This window comes from Primulina tabacum, chromosome 13, assembly GCF_025594145.1.
Source record: "Primulina tabacum isolate GXHZ01 chromosome 13, ASM2559414v2, whole genome shotgun sequence".
Lineage (NCBI taxonomy): Eukaryota > Viridiplantae > Streptophyta > Magnoliopsida > Lamiales > Gesneriaceae > Primulina > Primulina tabacum.
The window spans coordinates 22,120,626-22,126,133 of NC_134562.1; the positions used below are offsets into that span (position 1 = coordinate 22,120,626).

The following is a 5,508-nucleotide window of genomic DNA, read 5'->3' on the forward strand; positions in this document are numbered from 1 at the left end:
GTAAAGATCAATTAAAAGTGCTTATCAGACCACCCGTACCATTGTTCCAAAGCACTGTATATACAAAGAACATTGTATATCAAAATGTTCTAGCTGCTGCAAAGCTTATTTAATATAGGTAAGCCCTAGGAAAATTATCTTTTTTATTTAATATACGTTTATTTTTTTGTATATGTTAGAAAAATGTGTCCATGCCACTGTCACATTTCAGATTTGCTTTTTTACTTTTGTCTTCCAGCTTATTATTTGTATCCTTGGAGTTTGCGTTCAGATTTGTCTTTTTTTTACTCCTATTACAAAGTCATGCTTTTACTTCATTATTCCAGTCCAGCCAAACGCAAAATTCATTATACTAGCTATGCATCCCCAACAATTTGCCTCAGATCAGCAAAAATGTCTACTTACAAATATTTGATTCTTCCCCAAAGTTAACTGTTAAAATATCAGTATTGACAGACTTTTCTACTGTTTTCTCGGCCTGTTCAGTTCTATAGAAGAAAAATGTACTACACTTGGAAAACTAGAACTGGAGACCCAAAGCTGGTTTGTCAAAGTCTTGGTTGCAGAAAAAACGCCAATTCGGTTCTTGAAATGGGGAAGGCAACAAAGACTTGTTTTTGTTGAAAAAGAGGTTAATTTATTCATTTTTTTAAGCATTACTTTTACCAATTGTTTTACTTACCTCATTAGTATGAACAGAATGAAAGAATGCAAAGCATCATTTACGACCAAGATGTTGACCAGTTAGACAAGTTACTCGAGCTTTACCGCACTTATTATGTGGGGAAAGCAAAGATCACAGAAATAACAGGAAACACCCCGATTCTAGGAACTTCAAAGCATCAAATGATCCTTAGCCGAAGCACTTACATCAGACGTGCAGAGGAACATAAGTGTATACCAATTGACAACATTTACCAGCTTACTCCTTTTGCAGAGTTTCCTGAACTGGCAGATGTACCAACTAAGCAAATCAGTTGAGTATTTTAGCAACCTATTTTCCTAACATATGATATACGTTTTCTCATTTTATTGACAAGGTTTTTCCCCAGATTTGCTATGCAGTGTTATACATGTATTCCCACCAAGTTCTATTGAAAGAACTAAAAGAAATTTACAAGATTTTGTGATCATCAATGAAGAGTAATCTATTTTTACTTCTGATCCCGTACTTTGAATTACTGTAATTTAATGTTTATTTCGCGTATATTAGATGTGAAAGCACAATTTCATTACGTATGCAGGCGAAAAGCTTTGATCCTTTCATTACGTATGCAGGCGAAGCACTATTTACTCCTTTTTATTTAACAAAATATTCTGTTATAGGGTTATCCATCGGTACGATACCAAGTAGTACTATTTTGTTTGACCTTCCAATCTCACTGGCTGAAGACTTGCGTTTGTGGTAATTCATAACCTCACTTTTTATTCTTCCGTTCTAAACTTTCTGAACTTTTTGTTCTTTCCTACATTCAATCTATTAATTCCAGTTGTTTTTTAGCTCAATGATGTGCAACCATTTTATTAACTCCAACTCTCCTTTCATCTTCACCACTCATTAATGAAAAATTCTCCTACTTTTTACAGATATACTATAGTTATCTACTCTTACACTACATTTTAGCAATACTAACAACGAGGAAACTTTTTGATTTATTATTATCTTTAATTAACTTCACGAACAACATATTTTACACTATTACGACTTCCGAACTGCAGATATTAGTTCACTAAAATCTAAAATCACCTTTTCCAGAGTTTAATTTTGTTTTCTCACACAATCTTATCATTATCACAACTCATATTTGCTCAACCTACTCTTACTCTACTTTGAATATCATCAAACCAAAGTAGCTGCAATTTAATCTAACCTTTTCATTTGGTAAACTTTTTCCTACTTATTCAGCGTTTTATAGGATACTAAAGGGAAACTCATATTTGTACAACAAAAGTTATCGTTGTTCGCCATGAATGTAGCTAGCTTTTACTAAAATTCCATCTCTTTATTAATGTTTTTTCTTCATGTCTGACAGAATATTAATATTGTGGACTTGTCACACATACCTCTTTTTTTTTTAGGGTAAAAGCTAACAGACAATATGCAGACGCTGTTATATCGGAGAAATTGTATGAGAAAACATACCAAAGCGTTGATAGGCCGTTAAATTTCCAGATTCGCAAGATCAGCCAAATCCTTAGCTTAGCCGAAACATTACTTGCACTTTTATCCGTATATTCTTTTTAATTCCTTTAAATTCCAAGAATTAGTGCTAATACAAATAACATTTCATTCACAGCTCAAGTCTTTCTGGGTAAAAGTTGGGCTTAAAATGTCTGATTCACAGCAATGTTTGTACTTTTTATCATGTTCAAATTGTACCAAGTCTTGTGAAGCTGCTTACGGATACGAATTCACTTGCTTTTACTGAAACAATACTTTCCCAGGCCCAATACCGCGGTACGTTACCCATTTACCCTAAAAACATAAACCATTGACGTAGCTACTGCCTATTACTTTCACTCCAACTTATCATTTAATTACATTGTGCCTTATTATATCTGTACAGATTACGCTTCCAAACAGAATTATCTGATAGAACTGGAAACTTGACTGTATATGTGGAACATCGGGAAGCACAAATGTTATTAGGAATGACAGGCGAAGAGCTCATTGAAGCAGCCCAAGAGGTATATTCAGTTGCGAACATTTCAATTCAATAAATGACGCATACAACCTTTTAACGTTTATTTTCCTCATCTAAAACAGGGAATAGATTTTAGTCCCAACTCCGTTAATGAAAAAATCAAAGATTGTCAATTTCTTTTCCAAGTTAGGACATCAAGGAATGAAACAAGAGGGAGAATATTCGTGTGAAATACCGTCATAGCTTGTCTTCCATCAGATGAATCATCGTCACTGTCACGCAGTGCAGAGGAAAAGAACTTGCCTTCACATGTTTAAAAAGAGTTGCTGACCAGCATACCCATGCCTAAATCTCAGGCAAGCACTTCAACCACACATAAAGCGCATATTCCAGTCGCTATAGCTGAGCACCCAATCAGTGCAGGCACCAAAAGAAGCTTCGACCTCAAAAAAGATATAACACAGAAAAGCCCAAAGCATGCGAAATATGACTTAGGTACTCACATTGTGTATACTTTTAAAATTTCTTTGATTGTAATTTCTTAAATATGTTATTATCCGAATGATTTACATGTCCAGGCTCTTCTGAAACATATACACTGGAATGAATAAAAAAATGGGTTTCTATATAAAATATATCTGCTACTTACCTTAGTATAAACACATTGTCACCCAATATTGTGGTAGCACTATGTCTTCCCATGGTGTAGCTTACTGCATTATCTTTCTTTTTTACTATGTTCACTGACATAAGGCCTCATAAGCTCATTTGTTATCTGATTATATTAACTGGAGATTTTATGGATTTTTAACCTAGGTTTGCCAAATTAACACTAGATATGCTGGACTAGGTGCTGCCAAACTAGAAAAGGCTCATAACCCACTGGCAGCTTGAATACATTCTTAAAAAGTCCATGTATAATTTAAGAAAATCAAATGAACTAGGATTTTTTATTTTGTTGGTTGCGTTACAGTAATACGATATATAAAAAAATTGGAATGTCTTATTTTGCATTGAAGCATCTATGTGAGGAATGGGATCAATGTAAAACTAACAATAGGATAAAAAAAACTATGTACATATCTTCACGAACAAGGTTCCCACGCTCTACAAAGCAGGCAGGTAAGAAAAATTATGAAGTGGCCGTGAATTCTAAATGTCTGCCTCAGAGTTGTTTTCGACATTTTTATTTGTTCGAAACTTAAAATAAGAAGTATGGCTTCTCATTTAGGCAAATATTCCTTTTTTTTAATTTACTTCTAACTTCTTGTCATCCATTGTATTATGCTTACCTACTTTCTCACGTGAATTGTCTACCTCCGAAAATCAACATCGAGTCACCTATGTTACAAGCCTATACATAAGTTGCACTACATGCTTCACATTTTGCAGCTTGCTACATCCTCTACACATTTTTGTTTTTTAGTTTTTGTTTAATCTTTTTAAAACCAGCAACGAATATTGCTTCATAACATGTTTACGGCGGTGTCTATTTAATCTCAGGGAAAAAAGAATATAACCACATTATTTGTTTGCTTGGTGTCTGATCCTTTCTCTTGTAGATTAGCCATAATTCATCTAAAATAGTTAACCAAACCAAGACTGCTCATTATAGAATTCATTTAGTGCTACGAATCATTCATTTACCCTTGTTCAAATTTCAGTCGCTTTTAATGTCTCTATCACCTATATTTAGGAGTCAGCACAAAAAATTAAACCAGTTGCTATAGTTTGTCCTACTTCAGAGTACATTTATTGATTTATCGACAGAAGATATCTTCCGCTGTTTTTCCGCAGCATTACTAGGCTGCCAAAACAGACTACTTGTTTTCCCAAATTTGTTCAACAATATTTAGTAGACTGTGTACTGGCTCCAAAATATTAAAATTTATCTTCTCATCTATATGCAGTTATTTCTGCTTACTTATTAGGAAAAAGACGTAAATGTTTTGATTTGTTTTATTTGCGTTAGCTGTTTGCCTCACAATAAATTTAGGTAATATTATTGGACATTCTCATTGTTTTTCTTTACATTTGCTTGACCTCCTACATTTGGCGACGCATCATACACTACGCGTCATCTTGTTTTTTTATGGTATTTCGCTTTCTTCTCCAGGTCCCAAACAGGAGTTGTACTTATAATGATGCGTGCATAACAACACATTTTGTACTTTTTGTATTTCTAATTTTGGAAAACATAATGTAAATTTTATGTGAATTATAATGTTATTGTGTTACTTTAAAAAATATGTTGTATTACCTACATTATTTGGTAAGATCTACAGAAATATAAAAACATAATTAATTACTCTGGGAAAAAATTGTTTGCTCGTATTTTATACTTTTAACCTGGGTAGGACACCTCAAGAATTGAGGTGCCCTTACCTAGTTATAATCCTATAAACAATTAACAAAATGAGGAAAATTAATTTGTTGTGATAATAATCCTTTTCCAATAGGTGTTCAGTTTGCTCGAATTAATGAAAGTCAATTATGGGACTGTAATTTTAAGATTTTCACCATCATAAATTACACAGATCTCTCGAGTTTGAGATTAGCATTTGTGATATAAATATCGTGTTTCATTAGTAAGGACATGAAGATGTCTATTCACACAGATGAGGTGGCGAGCTTGTGTGTAGTTTCGAAATACGTAGGAGCCAATACATTGTAGTCGGGGATTCACCGCTCGCCTACAGGTGAAGTTATCTTATGTGATCTGATTAGTTAGTAGTACAAAAAGTCTCTGGCCAGAACTTTACATGCGCTTTTAGAAAATGAGAATTCCTAGGTGCACATAAAGTGTAACTATTCTTAATCAAAGATATATTACATCATTATCGAATTCATTTTGAAATCTCGA

The 5,508-nt window shown here is 33.6% G+C and overlaps 2 long non-coding RNA genes across 2 annotated transcripts; both read left to right on the forward strand.

Annotated features, from left to right (window-relative positions):
- Nucleotides 1–459: 459 nt before the first annotated feature.
- LOC142521638 (uncharacterized) lies at nucleotides 460–1,087 on the forward strand. Its single transcript, XR_012814323.1, has 3 exons — nucleotides 460–631; nucleotides 700–976; nucleotides 1,053–1,087. It is a non-coding gene; the product is annotated as an uncharacterized LOC142521638 (long non-coding RNA).
- A 1,006-nt stretch (nucleotides 1,088–2,093) lies between these two features.
- On the forward strand, nucleotides 2,094–4,778 carry LOC142522970 (uncharacterized). The gene is made up of 4 exons (XR_012814555.1): nucleotides 2,094–2,458; nucleotides 2,568–2,688; nucleotides 2,768–3,140; nucleotides 4,762–4,778. It is a non-coding gene; the product is annotated as an uncharacterized LOC142522970 (long non-coding RNA).
- Nucleotides 4,779–5,508: the final 730 nt, after the last annotated feature.